General features: G+C 38.8%; 1 long non-coding RNA gene across 4 annotated transcripts; it reads right to left on the bottom strand.

Moving 5' to 3' along the window:
* Positions 1 to 1,135: 1,135 nt before the first annotated feature.
* Positions 1,136 to 12,014, bottom strand: LOC136254611 (uncharacterized). Of its 4 annotated transcripts, none has more exons than XR_010700576.1 (5): positions 10,069 to 12,014; positions 9,905 to 10,012; positions 9,808 to 9,847; positions 1,441 to 1,596; positions 1,136 to 1,391 (listed from the first exon to the last, which is right to left on the bottom strand). It is a non-coding gene; the product is annotated as an uncharacterized lncRNA (long non-coding RNA). The 4 variants fall into 4 exon arrangements; XR_010700575.1 differs by having other exon boundaries at positions 9,905 to 10,003; XR_010700577.1 differs by having other exon boundaries at positions 9,905 to 10,246; positions 10,410 to 12,014.
* Positions 12,015 to 19,925: the final 7,911 nt, after the last annotated feature.

Genomic DNA, 19,925 nt, shown 5'->3' with positions numbered 1-19,925 from the left:
TCCTGGTTGTTGCTGCTTCCTATGTACAATCTACAATTAGTTACCGATAGTCACCGACTACATTTATCACCACCTTCCTCACCATTGCACTCTTCAACAGGTACTATCGGTACCAGTTCTGGCTCTTTTCTAGTTCCACTATACATTGTTATATTGTTACATATACAATTAGTATTGTTAACACCAAGTCAAACACTAGCTGTAATCATTAAGAATTCAATAGTGTTGTTACCATTTTATTAAGCTACAACAAAGTTCCATGAAGTAGATCACTGCAAGTCTAATGTATATTGCGGTGCAGTCAATCAATTTATGGTCACAGGAACACCAGTTTTACTGGCTCTATTAGAACTTACAAAGGAAACACTTGACTATAGGTCTTGTTCATATATCATCCTCATTATGAACAATGATTGTCAAATAGCTACAACCTATTTGGTATAGTGTCTAGTATCTTACTGGCCAACTCAGTGTGTATTTTATACTTACTGTGCTTTATTATGTGTGCTGTAATTCTCAATAGCATGCAGTAGTCTTTCCTGAGCTATTGTGTTACTCACATAGCTCAGAGTTACCATAAACCAGTAAGCAACATTCATCACATACAATTGGGAACTATGGGCTATGTCACACATTCAGTGGTTTGCTAATTAGCTATAGTTTGTTTCTGATCAAGGTGTACATCAAACATGCTTACTCTTTTCCATTTAGTAGAGCTATCAGAGGTTTATTTCTGCTATGTTATTTCAGAGTGTTCCAAATTGGCAAAGCTACGCATTCCCCTTAGCATCTCATATGCACTGCCTTCAAAGAGAGCAACTGTTGAGGAACTGACAAGAAATTTTAACTGTAACAATACTATATTCATTCCTTGGCCAGTTTCATATTAAGACACCACTGTGTTTGTTGTGACATGTTATGATGCCTAAGAGCGAGAAGCAGATTATACTCAAAAATAGGCTAGTCTATCCTTGAGCATTTGCAGACCAATGGCTCTAACAAACAGATAAAGTGGTTGATAATCAGTATTTTTGGCAAGACAGCTTACATTGTGGAACTGCCATATTTACGCATGCATATTGTGCAACAGATACCCACATCAGCTGCTCATGTCATTCATTTACAAGTGCTTGTTAGATGCAAAAGTATTCCACTGAGTTCTGCTGGCTTCTAAGGTGAATTATAACTGTATACTGATAAAAAAACTCAAACACATCATGTTATAAAAAGAAAGTTTGAAGAATTCCAGAAAAGGAAACTCCCTAAAAAACTTATGATATTGATACTAGGTAAACTAAAACCACCATTGAATGGTACATCTCCATGATCATGTGCAAGTTGTCGTAAGCCATATCACTTCTTCAGCAGCAATTCTCCAGTTAACCAGGTCACTGTAACAATACATGATACACATCATGATGGACTAACATCAACACTTACCATCCATTGCTCCAACTGTAATAAAGTATTCACACCTCACACATCATTGAAGATGAATGGCTTGACAGTGAACCCTTACTGGCAGGCCAACGTTGCTGTAGCATGTCCACTGGAGGTGGTCATTGTAGGTTAGTAACATGTTAGTACTTGGAGTACCTGTAATGACAAAAAAGTATTTACTGCAGCAGAACAAAGGACAGCACAATGGTAGCAGACACTATTGCAAGAATCACTAATATGGAGTAAGCATGCTCATAAGCATTGTTACTAGTATTTTAAAAATTGTTAATTTATAAATGAAGTAAAAATGTGCCAAAGCAGGGACTTTCTCACCGAGCTATGCTGTAATACCATCATTCATATCTTGTTTCACTACTTTTTATTGCACAGATCCCTACTTTATTTTTAAATTACCAACTGTTTAAAAAACTAGTTTGTTTAGTTTTTGTTGTAGCACAGCTAGCTACAATGTAACTTGTGACTGTTCTATTAGAATATCACACATGACTGTTGTATTAGAGTGACTGTTGTATTAGAGTATCAATCAGTAAGTCAGCCAAGGGGTGTACAGCTAGCTAGACCATTAAGATCTTTCTTTGATGGGTGTGGTCGCGAACCTATCACGAATGGGATCCCAATTGCAAAGTTGCAGATATCTAGCTAGTATACCTCTTACAGTAGTGCCAGGATTGAAGCGCTTCTGAAATCCAGCTTTAAAATAATTCTTTGGCATCTAAATATGCTGCTGTAAGAATGTGATGATATGGAAAACTAATGCCTTGATATGGTTTTGTAGGAAAAAAGAAGACAAGCAGCCTTATTGAAGATAAAAGAAAACACAAGGTGCAGAGGGCCTACACTCATCGGAACCCCAATATCCCACTGGAGAGTTTGCTATTGTGGTGTAAAATGGTGGCCATGTGCTGCTTCGTTTGGCCTCTAGGTTTGTGAATGTGGTCAGGCAGTGAGGTAGACTAAATTTTGAGTTTTGGCGATTTAAAAAAAATCTTTATCCGGTCATCGGCAGAAACCTAACATTTAATTCCTTAATTCAGCAATGTAGCATGCCAAACTAGGGGAACTGAAGGAATGTCCCCACAGGAAAAATTTAGCGCTCTAAGACTGAATTTAGAAGCAACTCTGACTGGAACAATCAATGCAATTGTGAGATTGGTAACTGAAACCTACAGGCTGTATATCTGACTGCTCTATTAGAGATACTGTATTGACTGCTCTATTAGACTATCTCAATATTTAACAAAATTCCAAGTGGCTGCTGACCAAAACTGGACCAGCTGGACGCTTGCTACAGCCTTGGCAGAGTCGTAGCAAGGCCCAAAAAAGTGGTCAGGCTAAGAAGATAGCATGTGTATAGTGTAGATATACAATTAAGTAGTCAAGTCACTTGGAAAACTTAATATTAACAAAGTATTTAAAGTTGTATTTAAACAGTTTGGAAAGTGTATTTGACCCTTTGACCCCAAGACTGCTTTACATGCTATAATATATTTAGAACAGTCACTTTGTTACCCTCAACTGTGAGGGGTGATTGCCTGTTGCACCTTACCTAGCTGGGTTGTTATTGCCTAGTCTGGCATATGAGTGACACACAAGGGTCTGGTGACAGCCGCATTAAACACCTGTGCAAATGGAATGCAATGAATTTCAAAAATGAGCATGTAAACACATCAACACTTTTCGGTTACCATATGATGGTGACACTTGAATGGAGACAAACTCCTACATTTATGCTAGATGTAGAATTGATATATAACAAACTTACTAGAGAGGATGTTGTGTACTGTTGCCTGTCAATGTTTCAGCTGCATAGCATCTGTGAATTAATTCGAGACTGGCTATAGAGGAAATCACATCATAGAATGCCGTTATGAGTGATTTGATTGGGCGCACCAGTTTTTGGTAAGAGTGGCACAAGTGCAGCTGTCACCAGACCCTCGCGCTATGCTTGCAGGTTGGCTATACCAGACTAATTATAATGGTATGGTATGTAAACATTGTCAACAACGTTTACCATACATGTGGTACATTAGACACTTACAACATTAGTTTCCTTTATTGTATTCTTTGTAGTGTTAGCATTTGTAAATTATTCCAGTAGACCATACTTTCACTTAGTGCAGTGAGGGCATTGCCTGATTAAATGTGATAATGACCCAACTTCCTGTCATTCTTTGCCTCTTGTCTATGAGCCTTATCCGATATTACGTCACAGACATAAAAATGGCCACTGTAGTGGGAGATTCATAAAATTTGTATGGGCGAATGAGAAGAAAATTTTTAAATGGAAGATATCGAACTCTAACTAGCAGGTATGGCTATAAGATGTTACAATAAGTATGTAAAAACAATTTTCGGTTGATTTTCAAAACAACACTAGATTCAAATTCTTTCAGCTAATTTATAAACATACCTGCTGGTTAGAGCTTGATATCTTCCTTCTTGGCTGAGATATTGCCATTCAAAAGTCTTTTTTTTCCCATAGTTGCCCATACAAATTTTACAAGCTCCCCCCACACTACAGCGGTCATTTTTAAGTCTGTGACGTAATTTCGGGATAAAGTCCATTGGTTACCTATAACTAGACTGAACCTGGTATGCAATTCAACAACCAATTATGCAGGACCAAAAAAGCATAACCACGAGGGGACCAATTACAAACTGTTCAAACCACTCCTGAAATGTAGCAAGGCCAGTAATCAACTCTCTGTATCTGAACTTGGGAGAAGGTAGAGCCAACAGAGCAGATCATGCAAGCTGGTCAACAAGAGCAGTTACCTCACAATACACTGTACATGTGTGCAGATAGCTACTGTCAGAAAAGAGCTCAAACAATGCACCATTCCTTGTACCTATTGTTTTCCCACCAAAGCCAGTAATGGATGGAATGATTTATAAAACTCCTGACAGTCGGCATGGTAATCATGTTCAGGATTGAGAACTTTTATCTTTCTTCAGTGAACACCAGCATAACAGGTCAGCAGTGACTATCACTTCACAATACCGAACAACTACACAACTACATCACACTCATTCAGCCATGGCTTCATTCTGTATGAGATAAAGCAGCACATTATGTAGCTAGTGCCAGTGCCAGTGTCATGTAAGCCACCAGCAGTTAATAGAAAATACAAGTGGTAAGAAGCATCTCATCTCCACATTCTATTAACAGTATAAGGTTTGCCCTAACCTTATAATTAACCAATCACAGGATCATCACATTTTCTCTGTACTCTCAATGTAACTAAACATATGCATGTATCTCTCCTTACATTAATTGAGTTAAATTTTATATTACAAATAAGCCATGAAATAACAAACAATTTACAGCGTCAACAAGTATAACACAAGACAAAGTATGTCCAATACTTACAGTTGCTGATAAAGTACAACATGGAGACTCATAGCAGCCAGGGTAGCTCACAGTGTACTACAGCTGAAATATATGAAGGAGTGAAAAAATTATCTTCATCTATAAAGACATTGTAATTTAAGTGGAGGAGAGTTTTAAAGAGCTGAAAAGAAAATCAGAGGCTGTCGATAAATTCCAACAACAAATAGATGACCTCAAATGTACAGTTGGTTCATAGAAAGAAGAACTAGAACAAACATGCGAAGAACTAAAACGTAGTCAAAAGCAGCTGGAAATAAGTGAAAGAGCTGGAAGAAAAAGGAGAACATCGAAGTAAGCTGTGCACCATAATTTGAACATAATTGTATAAATCGCTTTTTACTTATAGGAGTCTTTGATAAATTCATTGCAAAAAATTCACACTGAAGCAGCTACTACATGGCAATCGCTCGATTGAAGGACGAAATTGTTCACATAACATACCACCCATAGGTACTACATGAAATTATTATAACCAGCTGTTTTCATACTGGAATATATCTGACCAACGATATAATAATTACGCCATTTTGATTATCAACAATTAATTCTGTAAACTCCTCTGTGTGTTCTGGATTGCAAGTCATATGCATGCTGTGGGCTAATATTGGTAATTCTGCAAATAGAAGCATGAGGCCTCCTCAGTAGCCTTGTACCACAGTTCACTGGTTCTTGTCAAGGAAAGCTTGTCAAGGCACTCAAACTATCGATCACCTCTCACTAATTTGTGTCTCTCCATTGTCTATGTGTTCCAACGTCTATACCAGTAAATGAAATTCTGGTTGGCCCACTCTACATTACCAACCAGCAGTGTTGGGTAAGTTACTTTTTAAAAGTACCTAGTTACATATTACATATTACTTGCAACTGAACTATTTAGTTTCAGTTACATATTACCCATAAAATAAAGTAACTGTAATAATATTACATATTATATTACTTTGTGTCCACAGCCTTAAGCTGTCATGTGTGAAACTACCACCTTATCACGTGACATGATTGCATTGTTGGACAATGTGAAAATTGGACAATGTGAAAATCTTGGTTATAAGTAAGAAGCTGGTGAATAAGCTTCATTCAGTAGGCTTCATTACTTCGTTGTGGCTAGGCGTTACTCAGTGGATTACTAATGAGATTAGTAACTTCGTTACTTGTAGTAATGATATTACATAATATTAGACTGGTTACAGTCACTATATTACTTACAGTAGGTAATGCGTAAGTAAAGTAACTTGAGTTATATTACCTGTTTTTATAGCGTATTTCGTTATATTACTTAGTTACCACAAAAGTAATAATATTATGTAACACGTTACATAAGTAACGCGTTACTCCCAATACTGCCAAACAGTGATGTACATAACATGCGTTGTTAGTCATGACAAGTTTGTAGGTTAGTACAGCTGTCCTTACAACGCGAGCATTTAAACTAAAATATAGCTAGTAATGGCTTTATCAGTTGCAGGGAGTAGTGGCGAGAATCAAGTAGCATAAGCCCCTATGTAGCAGGAGGATCATTCACCAACCCCAACCCCAGATGTGGAAGAAACTTAATGAAATAGGTATAGAAGCATTCTACATAATTGAAAATAACATGGTTGAAGCTGACCACAAGTTTACTGGCCTTAAGAAGTTAACAGAAGCAGCAAGTCTCACCGCAACAAAATCTTTGCAACAGCAAATCAAAGAACTTAACGTTAAATGTATGCAACAGGGAGAAGAATTTGCCTTCTCATAGAAAAGAACAAGATTCAGACTTGATAAACAAAGAATCGGAAAAGCAAAGCGAAGATCATAAGAGTAACCTGTGCACACTGAATGTACAAGCTCATTTATTTTTAATTTCCCTTGTAGAAGTATTCAATGCTTTCGCAGAACAAATGAGCTATTACTTCACCACTGAATTGACTACTTTTAGGGAATACATCAATTAATACTGCTTATAGACAACTGTGGGACTTGTTCACATTTAATCCTTCATATACAATGACCTGTACTCATATACAATGACCTGTACTCATTATATATAACAATTAATAAAATACATGTGCAGCTACAGGAGCCTAGACTAGGGGTATACCCCCATGGTATTGATAACCACAATGTGGTCAGCATAGGAGCCCTGTCAAGACATACACTAAAGTTATGGTACAAAAATAGAAAGAGATGCAAGTCTGCAAGCTTTGGAATTAACTGAAATGACATGCAGAAGACAACATGAGCAGCTTGCTCAAACAGTGATCTTACAGTTCTCTTTGATTTGAGACACGTGTTAGCCACTTGAGCAATTATGTCTGACATGAAGCAGCCTACACATATAATTCTCGATCAATTGGAACAAGTTCAACAATTAATCCAGAATGATAAAGGTCATGTAATAAAAAGTCATTATCCATCTTCTGAACTCTTGCAGCCAATAGATGTTGCTAGGTAACGGTTATTAGTGGTAAGTTCAGATGGAATCATCAGAAAACAAGACTAAATCAAATCACTAAGGGATTAAAAATTGGTATAGGGCTGGCAAGCTGGCCAGGAAGATCAGCACAAAGTTATAAGTTTAGATATATGTCCAACTTGCAAACTTCTCCAGACATGCTTTAAGAGTAACACCATCTAGAATTATAGCAAAACTTCATAAAAGCTATGGGAGAGTGTCAAATTGGGTCATTTCCAATACAAGGTGGCACATCTGCTATATACATGGGATGATCATCGCCATGACAACTGTGCCTTGATGGACTTTATCAGGTCAACAACACACACCACTAACAAGATGATCAACAATAACCACTACATTACCAGTAGTGACAGAGGAGTCCATTAGTCCCCCAAGTCATGTATACTAGACAGGTGTTAACAACATCGTGGGGTGAGCCTGAGTGAGTAGAATTGTATTTGTGCATGGTTGAAAACTTGGTATACTATGTTGTGTTGGTATTTTGTAGGTGGAGAAGGAGCAAGATTGTAAAAAAAGATAATTTGCTAGTAAAGGGCAAGCTATTTCTGACACACTTCACGTTTAATAGCTAATTGCTATGAATCCATAATAATAATAAGCATGAATTCTGTCACCTTAGCAATGACACTTGGATGATTAAACTGTGTGCAGTGTTGGTGGCAGTGATGTCATGATATATTTTGAGTACCATTGACTACTTTGAGCGTCACTACAACCTTGAGCATCTTGTTGGAGATTGGCATTGTACACTGTTTTTCACTGTATAAGATGATGTTGTTCTGTAGAGTAATTGGTCTCTCCTTTGTTTGTTCTGATCATGTTGAACATTATTAATACATTACTATTGACACAGCAAAAATAGTGTTCCAATACTACATATTCTAACCCCGTCTTTATTCAGTATTGGAACAACTAATTTTAATAACTCCTTATAACGAGACAAAACGAACCTCAAATCTATAAATGACTCTAATTTTATTCACTACTGGGAGCTGTGGTCTGATTTTGTTTGAGACAAAGTTGAATCAGTATTTGGACTTTTAGTTCCAACACCTAAACATAGACGGAATAAATACAGTCAGTATTTGTGTATGAATTATGCTGTGTGAACTGGCCATGCTCCCAAAATCATGTATAATGGTGTAAAAAAACACAGTGATTTTTGTCTACTTTCGAAACGCCAGCAGCATTATGTGGTGGTACCCACAAAAGAAAACAGCCTATGTATTACTCATATACCTTTACGGAATACTCCACCTTGTTCTCATGGCTCTAGCTGCAGCGCACATCACCACCTTTTCATAAATTTTGCCACTTGTTCATCGTTCCACCCAATGCATAATGTATGAGGAATGTATTGTAGGATTCACCGTTGCCAAGACCATGGGAATTCACCCTAAACCGATTAATTTAATTAGAATAAACAGTCTGGAATACCGTATATATGAATCATTGTTTGACATTTCAAAGGAATTGGACCAAGAGTGGTTGGTTTAGTAGCCGCCTTTTTAGTGTTTAGATGAAATATATGGGAGTTCATTTTGAAAAGCATCTGTGTGAGTGACTTTGTTTGTAATGGTTGAGTCCTTGATTATATAAGTCCAATATATACCACACCTGTGGTTGAGATCAAAAGTGCCGCGCCATGGTATATAACTGATACCACGGCAAACTGTGGTATATTTAATAGTTATACCATGGCCACAAGGGATTTGCCTGATATTTATGCCCAGGCCCGAGGGCCGCAGGCCCAAGGGCGCGGGCATATATATCAGGCAAATCCAGAGTGGCCATGGTATAAGTAATATATACCACTCTGGCATGATCACCTAATAGGTGAAGGAAGACAAACCTGCATTCACCACATTACTTTTATACAGAGGTTTGCAAAAATCGATTGTGGGTTTAAATTGTGGTCACAAAAAAGAAATGATTGTGGGTTTCACTGGTTGTAGTGATACCATTTTAAACCAAATTACCACTTTGTGGATAAATAAAGTAACCTAAGGTGCTAAAATAAACACTTAGACATATAGGTTGTGAATTTTTGAGGCATCTTTTCGTGCAGTTGAAATGTACTCTGTAGAAAAACAATCCCCACATTGCAAAAATGATTATTTAGTGTTGCTTAGTAACTGAACTATGCAATGCTGACTCAATCATTTCTTTTTACTTCACAACAATGCCCCTGACTAAATCAACATGTTTAATTCAAACCCAAAATGCAAAACTTTAAGCAGCTCTAATTCAAACCCACAATGCAAAACTTTAAGCATCTCTATATAAATAATCAAAGGGAACTGATGCTTTGTAGCTGCCTCAGCATCAAAGGCAGTTGTGGTCAGGGCTATATCATGGTATTGCCCTAACCACAGGGCAATATCTAGATATTGCCCTGTGGTCAGGGAAATATGTGATATATAACCCTGTGATTTCCTTTGATCTGAGGTGTCAAAGTGGTATATAGTTGATATATACCACGCTTTGTGGCTATGCTTACCATATATGGTGTAACTTCACGCATTCAGCGAAATCCTTATCTAAATGGTAAACAAGTTTCTAATAACAAGCACCTAAATCAACCAACAATTATTCACCTGAGCAATTTTTGATGACTTCACTAACTCTTGTCCTCTTCACTAACTCCTGTCTCCTTCAATAATCGCGAGTAGATGGGTGTGGCACCACTATAGATTCTAAAACACCTGATTCATCAAGGATTTCAAGTCTCTAATACTGACAAGAGCCTAGAATCATTCACCTGAGCAAGGAGGATTTTCGATGAACTCTTGTCTCCTTCACTAACTCTTGTCTACTTCACCAATCGTGAGAAGATGGGTGTGGCACTGCTAAAGAATCCAAAACATCTGATCCATCAAGGATGTCAACTCAACAGGTGCTGTTTCACTATACCTTGCTATCTATAATCATTTCATCTACTGGGGTGTAGAATATAACAGTTATAACACGATTACTCGGGATATGACAAAAATATACACACGGGCACCATACATATATTTTTCTCATATCCCTCGTAAGCGTGTTATAACTATAAAATAAACACAAATCATGTTTCCTAGTCCTCAGTTTAGTAGAGCTTACCGCCGTGTCATTTGAAATGTGGAATTTCATTAAGGTGGTGCTGAAGTAATTATGTGAAACCGTACAATGCCCATTAGTTGCAATTAAACTTAGCCCACACAAGTAATTAGCTATTTTAGGTCATGGAGAACTCCACTTGTGAACCATCTACCTCCCTCGCTGGCTTGCTTTCTCCATTGTCATCAGAAGTACTACCAGATCTGTGTTCATTTTTAAATTCAGCTTGATAGAGCTTTTTCAGCCTTCTAATAGTCATATCAGTCAGCAAAAATCAGAATAATTCTTTTTGAAGTACCCTAACTGCAACTCCATGCTCCGCAGCTCTTTTCCCAACTTCAAATCTCTGTGCTGGAGTTAGCTTAAAACACTGTCCTCTACTGGCTGGTGCTGTCAAAACTTCAGCTACCTGTTATTAGCTGGTTCAATCACTGAAGACGGTACACATGCACTTAAAGGACCACAAGGATCTGGTAACTGAAGCTCCTTTAGGACATCATTAAAATAGTTCAGTAATGACACACTGTAATCATCTGTTAAGGTTATGGGATACCGTAAACCCACGTGTACACTTTATATCATTTTTTTCATGATTTAGGATTTGATTTTCCTTAATCCAATGTTACCAAATATTTATGCATTCTTAACTTCTCATTAATTGACATGGAATTCAAATGTTGTTATGTCCCCTTGCCAAATATGAACCAAAAATCAGACCAATGAAGAGCCATGAGAACTTACTAACGATTCTAAGGTTTGAAGAACATCACTTGTGAGGAACTGACAAGAGGATTTGTGAATAATGTGTATAGTTGCTGAAATATGGCAACAAAGTGGTCTGAAACAAGACACTGTGGTCACAAAATTAATTTTCAAATTCATATCACAAGCACTAGAAACATTATTTCTAACAAATGGCTCTGTCAGGACCTAGACAAGAAGCCAAACTAGTAGTTTGTTTATACAAAATGTTAACAACTTATTTGACAGTCCTGATTTTTGGTTCAGGAAAATATCGCTATTATTGAGCAAAAACTATGCATGCGCTCACAGGTGCACCAGTTACTAAGTGTGTTGTTTCTATGTTATCTTGTACTGTTACGTGTGTTTTCCCACGGATAATATATATGTTGCACATGGATTGGAAACGACTCCGTAAATTGCATGAAACGGTGAAACATTCCTTGTAATAAAGTTTATGGGGAAAACTTATTTCATGGTGAAACTAGCCATTTAAACAGAGGAAGATAGTGTTTTATATGAAACTGATTCTAGTACTTATTCTTCTAGTGAATAGTGATGGAATGAAGAACCCCCGCTTGAGTGTCTGCGAGTGCGTATCGCACAGATTCCATTGCCAGGTGCATAGTTGTCTGAACGTATCACTGTGGTATGGTTTCACACGATACTAACTTATCACGTTGTGTTACTAAAGAAACAGAACAGATACTGTTCTTTCACGTGTGCCAAGTGTGCGTAAGTACATGTTCCCACTGCTATGATTTGCCTACACAAACATTCCGTTACATTCACACTTCATCCACTGGATAAGTCAGCATCATCTTATCAAGAGTTAATAATAGAGGGAGGGAGGGATAGTATCCAACGCTCAATAGGCCTGTGTAATATGAGCGCGTACTTTGGATGGCCTCCTGGCCAGACGTGTTAACAACTTCAAAGGAGGAGCAAAAAGAGGCGAGCGTTTGGACTGCGATATCGATACGATTTTACAGTGCTGTATCTTGTGAGCTGGCCGCAATGGCTTCTAAAAGAACACGGTGTGAAGAAGCACCCAAGCCCAAGAAGCAGCGTCAGACAAAGGTCATGCTGAAGAAAACATGTAAGACGTTACAGGATTCTTTGAAATCCCTAGACACGAGTGTTTATTGTATCTTCTAGACGGAGCCTAAAGCTAGTTCTAGACACGCACGCTTAATAGCTATATACTTTTAATAACTCAACACATATAGCAACTGACTTACAACACAATCTTACAAGTATAAATAGTGTAGCTACTTAATGACGTCATACAACCATACAATTACATCAACACTCATTAAGTAATAAAGTCTGTTCATTGTCACGTTACTACATTTCCTCCTCTTCAAGTTCTGAGGCTTCATCAGTAGCAACAAAGTCATCATATCTAGCAGGAGGTTTTCTAATTCGTGATGGTCTTGATGTTGACATTGTAGTTGTTTCAGTAGTGTCATCCGATGTGGTTAACTGATCAGGAATACTAGAATGCTGTGTGTTTTCAGTTGGTTCTGGCTCTGATTGAAAAGCTAAGTCAAACTCTGATCCATTAGTTCCATTGGTTGTAGCATTGTATCTGGCCTTGATGTTATCAACATGTCTCCTTACTATTTTCCCATCAGACAAAATGACACTGTATGACACTGGGCCTGTTGGCTTTTGAATAGTTCCTGAAACCCATTTTGACTTGGCATGACTGAAATCTTCAATGTAAACTGGGTCACCTTCACTGAATTTTCTAAAAGACTTCTCATTATCACGTGACAATTTTTGTTTTAATTGCTTGCTTTGAACTGTCTCAGTTAAGTTTGGCTTCAATAAATCTAAGTGGGATCGGAGACGTCTTCCCATGAGTAATTCTGCTGGGGCCACTCCTGTGACAGTGTGTGGTGTTATACGATATTTAAACAAAAACTTGTTCAGTTTCTCTTTAATTGATGTGCCCTGGATCTGTCGTAAACTCTGTTTGAATGTCTGGACTGCCCTCTCCGCTAAGCCATTAGTTGAAGGATGGTAAGGAGCAGAACAAATGTGTTTGATACCATTTCTCTCCATGAAGGCCTTGAAGGTTGAGCTAGTAAAGGATGGTCCATTGTCAGTGACAATTTTCTGAGGTAATCCATGAATTGTAAAAATATCTTTAAGCTTCAAGATGGTATTTTCAGATGTGATTGATTGCATTAGCTGAACATCAAGCCATTTTGAGTGGGCGTCCACTAGTACTAGGAACATATGACCAAGGAAGGGTCCAGCAAAATCTAAATGTGGTCTACTCCAAGGAAGTGCTGGCCATTCCCAAGGATGTAGTGGAGCTTCGGCTGGTGATGAACTGGTCTTCTGACAGGTGGGGCATGACTTTGCAAGGTTCTCAATTTCTGTGTCCATCTTAGGCCACCAGATATAAGCTCTTGCAAGTGATTTCATTTTGCTGGCACCAAGGTGAGTGTCATGAAGCTCTTGTAAAACAGATTGTCTGCCCTGTGGTGGAACAACAACTCTGGTTCCCCATAAAATGCAACCATCAAGCACAGACAGCTCAGTCTTTCGTTTGCTGTAGGGTTGAAATTCCTCATCAAGCTGGTTGTTTGGCCACCCTTGTAGGATGAACTGACGGATTTTTGACAATAATGGATGTGTATCTATCCATCTTCTGATGCTAGCAGCATTGATTGTTGTGGATGAAAGATGTTGTAACAAGTGAATTAGTTCTGCTGGCTGGCAATCCGCATCTGTAGTCTGAGGTTGTGGTAATCGACTTAGTGCATCAGCATTTCCAAGGTCTTTGCCTGGCATGTATCGAATGGTAAATGTGTAAGCACTCAAGGTCAATGTCCATCTTGTAATTCTTGAGGAAGCTGTAGGAGAAATTGTCTTTGAACTATTGAACAAGTAGGACAAAGGGTGATGATCTGACTCAATTATGAAGTGTCTCCCACACAAGTAGTTGTGGAACTTCTTGACAGCAAACACCACACCTAGGGCTTCTTTCTCGAGCTGGCTGTAGTTCTTCTCAGCAGGTGTTAAGGTGTGGGAGGCCTAAGCTACAGGACGTTCTTGACCATCATCCATGATGTGTGACAACACAGCACCCAACCCATACTGTGAGGCATCACTGGCTAAAACTAATTGTTGTGTACTGTCATAGTGCACGAGTAAGGTATCACCCTGTAGTGCACCCTTGGCTGCTGCATATGCCTTATCATGCTGTCTGTTCCACTGCCATTTAGCTCCCTTTTTCAGTAATTGGTAAAGTGGTGCTAATCTTGTTGACAGGTTAGGAAGAAACTTTCCATAATAATTGATTATGCCCAAAAATGATCTAAGCTCAGCCACATTGTGAGGTTTTGGGGCTTCCTGAATTGCTTTCACTTTCTCTTGGGTTGGATGTAACCCTTGCTCATCAATGACATGGCCCAGATATTCAACTTTGGGTAACAGGAAAGCACACTTTGACTTATTCAACTTCAAACCATTGACGGACATGATGCTTAAAACTTTGTCTAGATTTGTCAAATGGTTCTCAGTGGTTGAGCCCGTCACTAACAGATCATCCAAATAAATAGAAACACCTTCACACCCTTGAAATAGGCTTTCCATGCACCGTTGAAACACTGCTGGTGCAGAAGCAACACCAAATGGTAGCCTGTTGTATTGAAACAAACCCTTGTGGGTGTTTATTGTGACTAATTCTTTGGACTTGTCATTTAACTGTAGCTGTAAATAAGCTTGTGACATATCTAATTTGGTAAAAATTTTTCCACCTGACATGGCAGCAAACAAATCCTCTACCCTTGGCAATGGGTAGGTGTCAACTTTTGCAGCTTGATTGACTGTGACTCTGTAGTCACCACAAAGCCTGATTGAGCCATCATGCTTCACAACTGGAACAATGGGTGCTGCCCAATTTGAATGTGTAACTGGTGTGATGATTCCTAAAGCCTCAAGTCTTTCTAGTTCATTCTCCACTTTTTCTTTAAGTGAAAATGGTAGGGTGCAAGCTTTGAAAAACTTTGGTTTTGACTGTGGTTCAATCTGGAGGGTAACTTTTCCCCCTTTAAAGGTTCCAAGCCCATCTGAGAACACTTGTTTGTGTTTTTCCAAAAGTTCTGGTAATCCACTTGGCACCTGCACCTTGTGGACTTCCCCAATAGAGACTTTTAGACTACACAACCAGTCTCTACCCATAAGGTTGGGACCATTCCCAGCAACAACATATACCACTAATTGTTTTGTTTGCTCACCATAAGTGACTATGAGTTCAACAGCTCCCAGGACTTCAACAGTTTCTCCTGTGTATGTCTTCAACTGGACATCTGTTGTTTTCAATGTTGTATAGCTCTTGTTGGCAATGACATCAAATGTTTGCTTATTCAGCAGGGACAAGGAGGCTCCTGTGTCTAGCTCCATCTGGACTGGTGTCTGGTTTAGTGTCACTGATACCAGGATAGGTTCTTGACCACTGCTTGACAGAGTGAACAGGTCATAAGAGTTATCCAGTGGTGTGGTTTGCCCAGTGATCTCCTGCACGTCATCAACATAATTTGTGGCCTTTGGCTGTTTGGGTAATTTCTCTTGTCGTGCTTTTGTTTTACATGCTTTTGCAATGTGTCCTACTTTCTTGCATTTGTGGCATTCTGCTTGCTTAAATGGGCAAGTTTGAGGAGCATGTTCCCCTAGGCATCTGTGGCAAGCAGTAGGTTGACGTGAGTTGCGAGGCTGTACATCCTTTCTGGGGGGCTTGGGACCCTATCCATGGGATTGATAGTGGACTACTGGAGGCTTCTGTATTTGTTTCATGTCCCGGGAGTTTCTCAGTTATTTCCGAGAAACTAATTTCTCACTTATTACTCAGTTATTTCTCACCTCTCGGTTATTTTCTCACTTATTTCTCAAATGTTTCCCATTTCTCGCTTATTTTCCCGATTATTTCTCACTTCTCAGTTGTTTTCCCAGTTATTTCTCAGTTACATTTCTCAGTTACCTTCTCAGTTATTCCTCATTTCTCAGTTGGCTTTTCAGTGGTGTTTAGCAGCTACCAGCTACAGTACCAGATGCGACTATACGCTGGCAACCTCCGCCTGCATGGCTGTTGCGGACTGTGCAGCTCTTCATCGCGGTTCCGCCTTGAATGAAGATGAATTGATACAGTTTTATTTTAAGAAAGGATATACATACCAAAATATAAGAAGCTTTCTAGCAACCAAGCATGGGATTGAGTTAACAGATGACCAGTTAAGATGGAGACTCAAGAAGCTTGCTTTGAAGCGGCGGGGAGAGGAAGTTCAGTCTTCCTTAGAAGAAGTACAAGCAGCAGTCCATATCAAAACATATGTATGGGATTTGTCAAATCGAGCATTTTCAGGTGGTCAACATTAAAAGTTTTCAAACACTGGGTTAAACCTTTAAAATTTAAGAATTATGCATTAAATAAATCTAATATCTGTTTAATATCCTTTTTGAAACCTCAACTTGGTAAAACAGGCTGATCATAAAATCTCATCATTCCTTGTCATTTCTTGTCCAATACAAAATACATGTATTTTACGCTACACGCAAAAACATTAATTTACAACCTTTAACTCACACAATTTCTACATCACACCATACAATAAAAGAAAGCCCTTGAATTTCTCTATCCAATTCCGACCGTACAAATGGGAAATTGTCGCCATATCGACAGTTATTTACTGCTGATGATGACATAATACTCGCTCCATACATTAACCTATAGAGGACTTGCAGCGTGACGTAAATCATCGTAATTGCTAAGCAACCGTAGCTGTCGGCCATGTTTCGGGACAGTGTTGTGGCTGAAAGGCGCTTTCTCAGGATTTGGTACAGGCTGTAATGAAGCGAATCAGTGTTGAGTTGTGTTGTAAATACCACCCAGCTCGTTAAAAAAGGCTATGAAGTTAGAATTGGTGAGTAATGTATCGAAATTTAATTAGCCACCTATTTCACGAAGCCAATGATAAGATCTTTTATTTCGAAACCAGCCCCGCTTCCCAGTACCACTATATTCAGCGCTTAGTGAATAAATCTCGTTACCTTCATTTTGACCCACTATGCGCCATAGCAAGAGTTCATAATATATATATATACTAAGGAGAGTATCCTACTCTCATATACCCCTGTAGAAAGGCGTATCGTGAAGTTATGACGTAACGACAAGATGTTGTGGTTTGTGACGTACAGGATGCCGTAAAAGTGCAAGAATCGTTAGCACCGTTTCACACTTGCGACGCTCAGGATAGCCGTATTCGCGAATGGCCTAGTAAGAAACGCCTACGAAGCGGTCTTAACCCATGAAGGAACGATTGTAGTTGGGTGAGAAACGCTTAGAGCTGGAGTTAATTTGGTTGCTAGCGACGTTGGTAGGCACGCGTTCAATCGATACCATGTTCAACTAATGACATCATTAATTATACAAAGAAAAACGGGCGAACTCAGAAGTGTTACGTCATAACTTCACGATACGCCTTTCTACAGGGGTATATGAGAGTAGGATACTCTCCTTAGTATATATATTATGAACTCTTGGACTCTGATGTCATGGTAAAACTATATAAAACACTTGTCCGCCCAATTGTTGAATATAACAATGTCATATGGGGACCTTCTTACACACTTGACAATCAAAAACTTGAAAGAATGCAGCGTAAAGCAACCAGAATGATTCCATCTATCAACCATTTATCATACTACGACAGATTAAGACATCTAAATATACCATCTTTACAACACCGTAGACGAAGGGGTGATTTGATATATTTGTACCAAATTCTCAAAGGCAGTTATGATATAGAAAATCATTTATTTACCCCATCCACTTCTACTGTAACAAGAGGTCACACAAGGAAATTATTCAAACATCACACTAATTCGTATACAAGATCTAATTTTTATAGTAACAGAGTAATCAATGACTGGAATTCATTACCCCAATCTATTGTTGATTCTCCCTCTGTCAATGATTTTAAAACACTGCTGGACAGACACTATAGTAATTGCTTATTTGATTTTGTATAGTAATTAGAATAGCTAAGTACATAATAATTATTAATTTTGTTTATGGATGTACAGGCATAAGACTTTATCCTTAAAATACAAATACAAATACAAATAGAAAGTTGTCCCGAAACATGTCCGCCTAGCAACCGTTGCTTCACGCGTGCAAGTCCTCTATTGGAAAATTTAATTATCTCGCCGGGAAAATCCCAATTTACAAGTTGTTATCCTCAACCAAATTCGCTAAATTTGGTATCATCCTACGCAGCGAAGGATGCTTAATAAGACTCCGACCGTACAAATTGTTAAACAGGTTAGTTTATAGAAATATGTTTAAAAACACGTGTTTTTACGGGAATTCTGAACACGTAAATTTCGCGGTACAAGGCTCCTTTCTAGCTTCCCCTTCGTTACTACACAAAGAACGTATACATGAATCGAATCGCCTTTCATCAAGGAATCTGATAAACCAAACTTCGTATCTGTCAACCCACCAAGGGTTTTACTCTTTTCACCACCTTTCATAACCCTTACGTAATATTAAGCTCAAAAGCATCCAGACTTCCTACTGTAGTTGTTGCTCTCTCTCTTCGACTTTAGGGCACGCATCTAGTAGTTGCCGCGAGTGGTCGACTTTAGGGGATGCGTCCAGTTGCCGCGAGTAGTAGACTTTAGGGGAAGCGTCCAGTAGTTGCCACGAGTAGTAGACTTTAGGGGAAGCGTCTAGTAGTGTTAGCGTTAGGGTTAGGGTTCAGCTTTGGTTTCTTCTTCACCTTTAGGGTTAGGTTCTTACTATATACAGCTTATTTCGTTAGTCACATTTATAAGATACAAAAGAAGGGAATCAAGGGAGCTAGCAGCTGTAGCATAATCGGTAGCACACTGGACCATCACACTGGGATCCTGGGTTCGATTTCCCTTCAGTACTGAACTTTTTTTTGCCTTTTTGGTTCACCGTTTTTTGTCTAAGTTCTGTAGGGTTATGAAATAGGGTGAAAAGAGTGATACCCTGTCAACCAAAGTACGTGGAAGTTATGGCGCCTTGTTTAGAGGACGGTGTTATTTTATACGAAACGGGCGTAACCCATTCGGAAATCCAGAATATCTTACACAAGTTTTGATATGCGAGGTTAGCTAGCTACTGTGACATGTAATGTTACAACTAATGTTATATACAGGAGGAACAAAATGAATCAGGAAGGGACCTTGGCTATAGAATGTTGCATCAGCGTTTACTTCAGAAACATAAACTAAGGGTGGGAAGGTTCGTATTACTTGGGCAAAGTCTTACATCACAGATATACTAACTCCAAGTGCCTATATCTATGTTTATACCAAGGAGGTGGCACTCCAACTACTCTGATAATTGTCCTCGATCAAAGTGAGAAATGTCTTCAAGGACAAAAGACTATTTTTTCAGTGTATACTTTAATGTGAATGTATATTCACAAGAATTTAGACAAGAAAGCTGATTTGACCGCTTTGTCTGAGGATGAGATTGGAGAATGGTGTATATTGGAGCGTCGCCCTCTTGTTACATGCATGCATGTGAGGATGAATTCGAATGCAGTGGAACCTGCCTTAACGGCCACCTCTCTACAAAGCCCACCCTACAATTCCCCAAATGAGTAGTTAATGCACTTATCCACCTGTATAAAACAGCCACCTCCCTAGAAATTGTGGTGACCGCTATAGACAGCTTCCACTGCAATTGTTTCATTGTTTTAACCCATCAATGTAGTCCAACACCACAAG

The sequence above is a fragment of the Dysidea avara genome, chromosome 4, assembly GCF_963678975.1.
Source record: "Dysidea avara chromosome 4, odDysAvar1.4, whole genome shotgun sequence".
NCBI classification, from domain to species: Eukaryota; Metazoa; Porifera; class Demospongiae; order Dictyoceratida; family Dysideidae; genus Dysidea; species Dysidea avara.
Note: the sequence above shows the minus strand (reverse complement) of the source record. Positions and strands in the feature narration are given on the sequence as shown.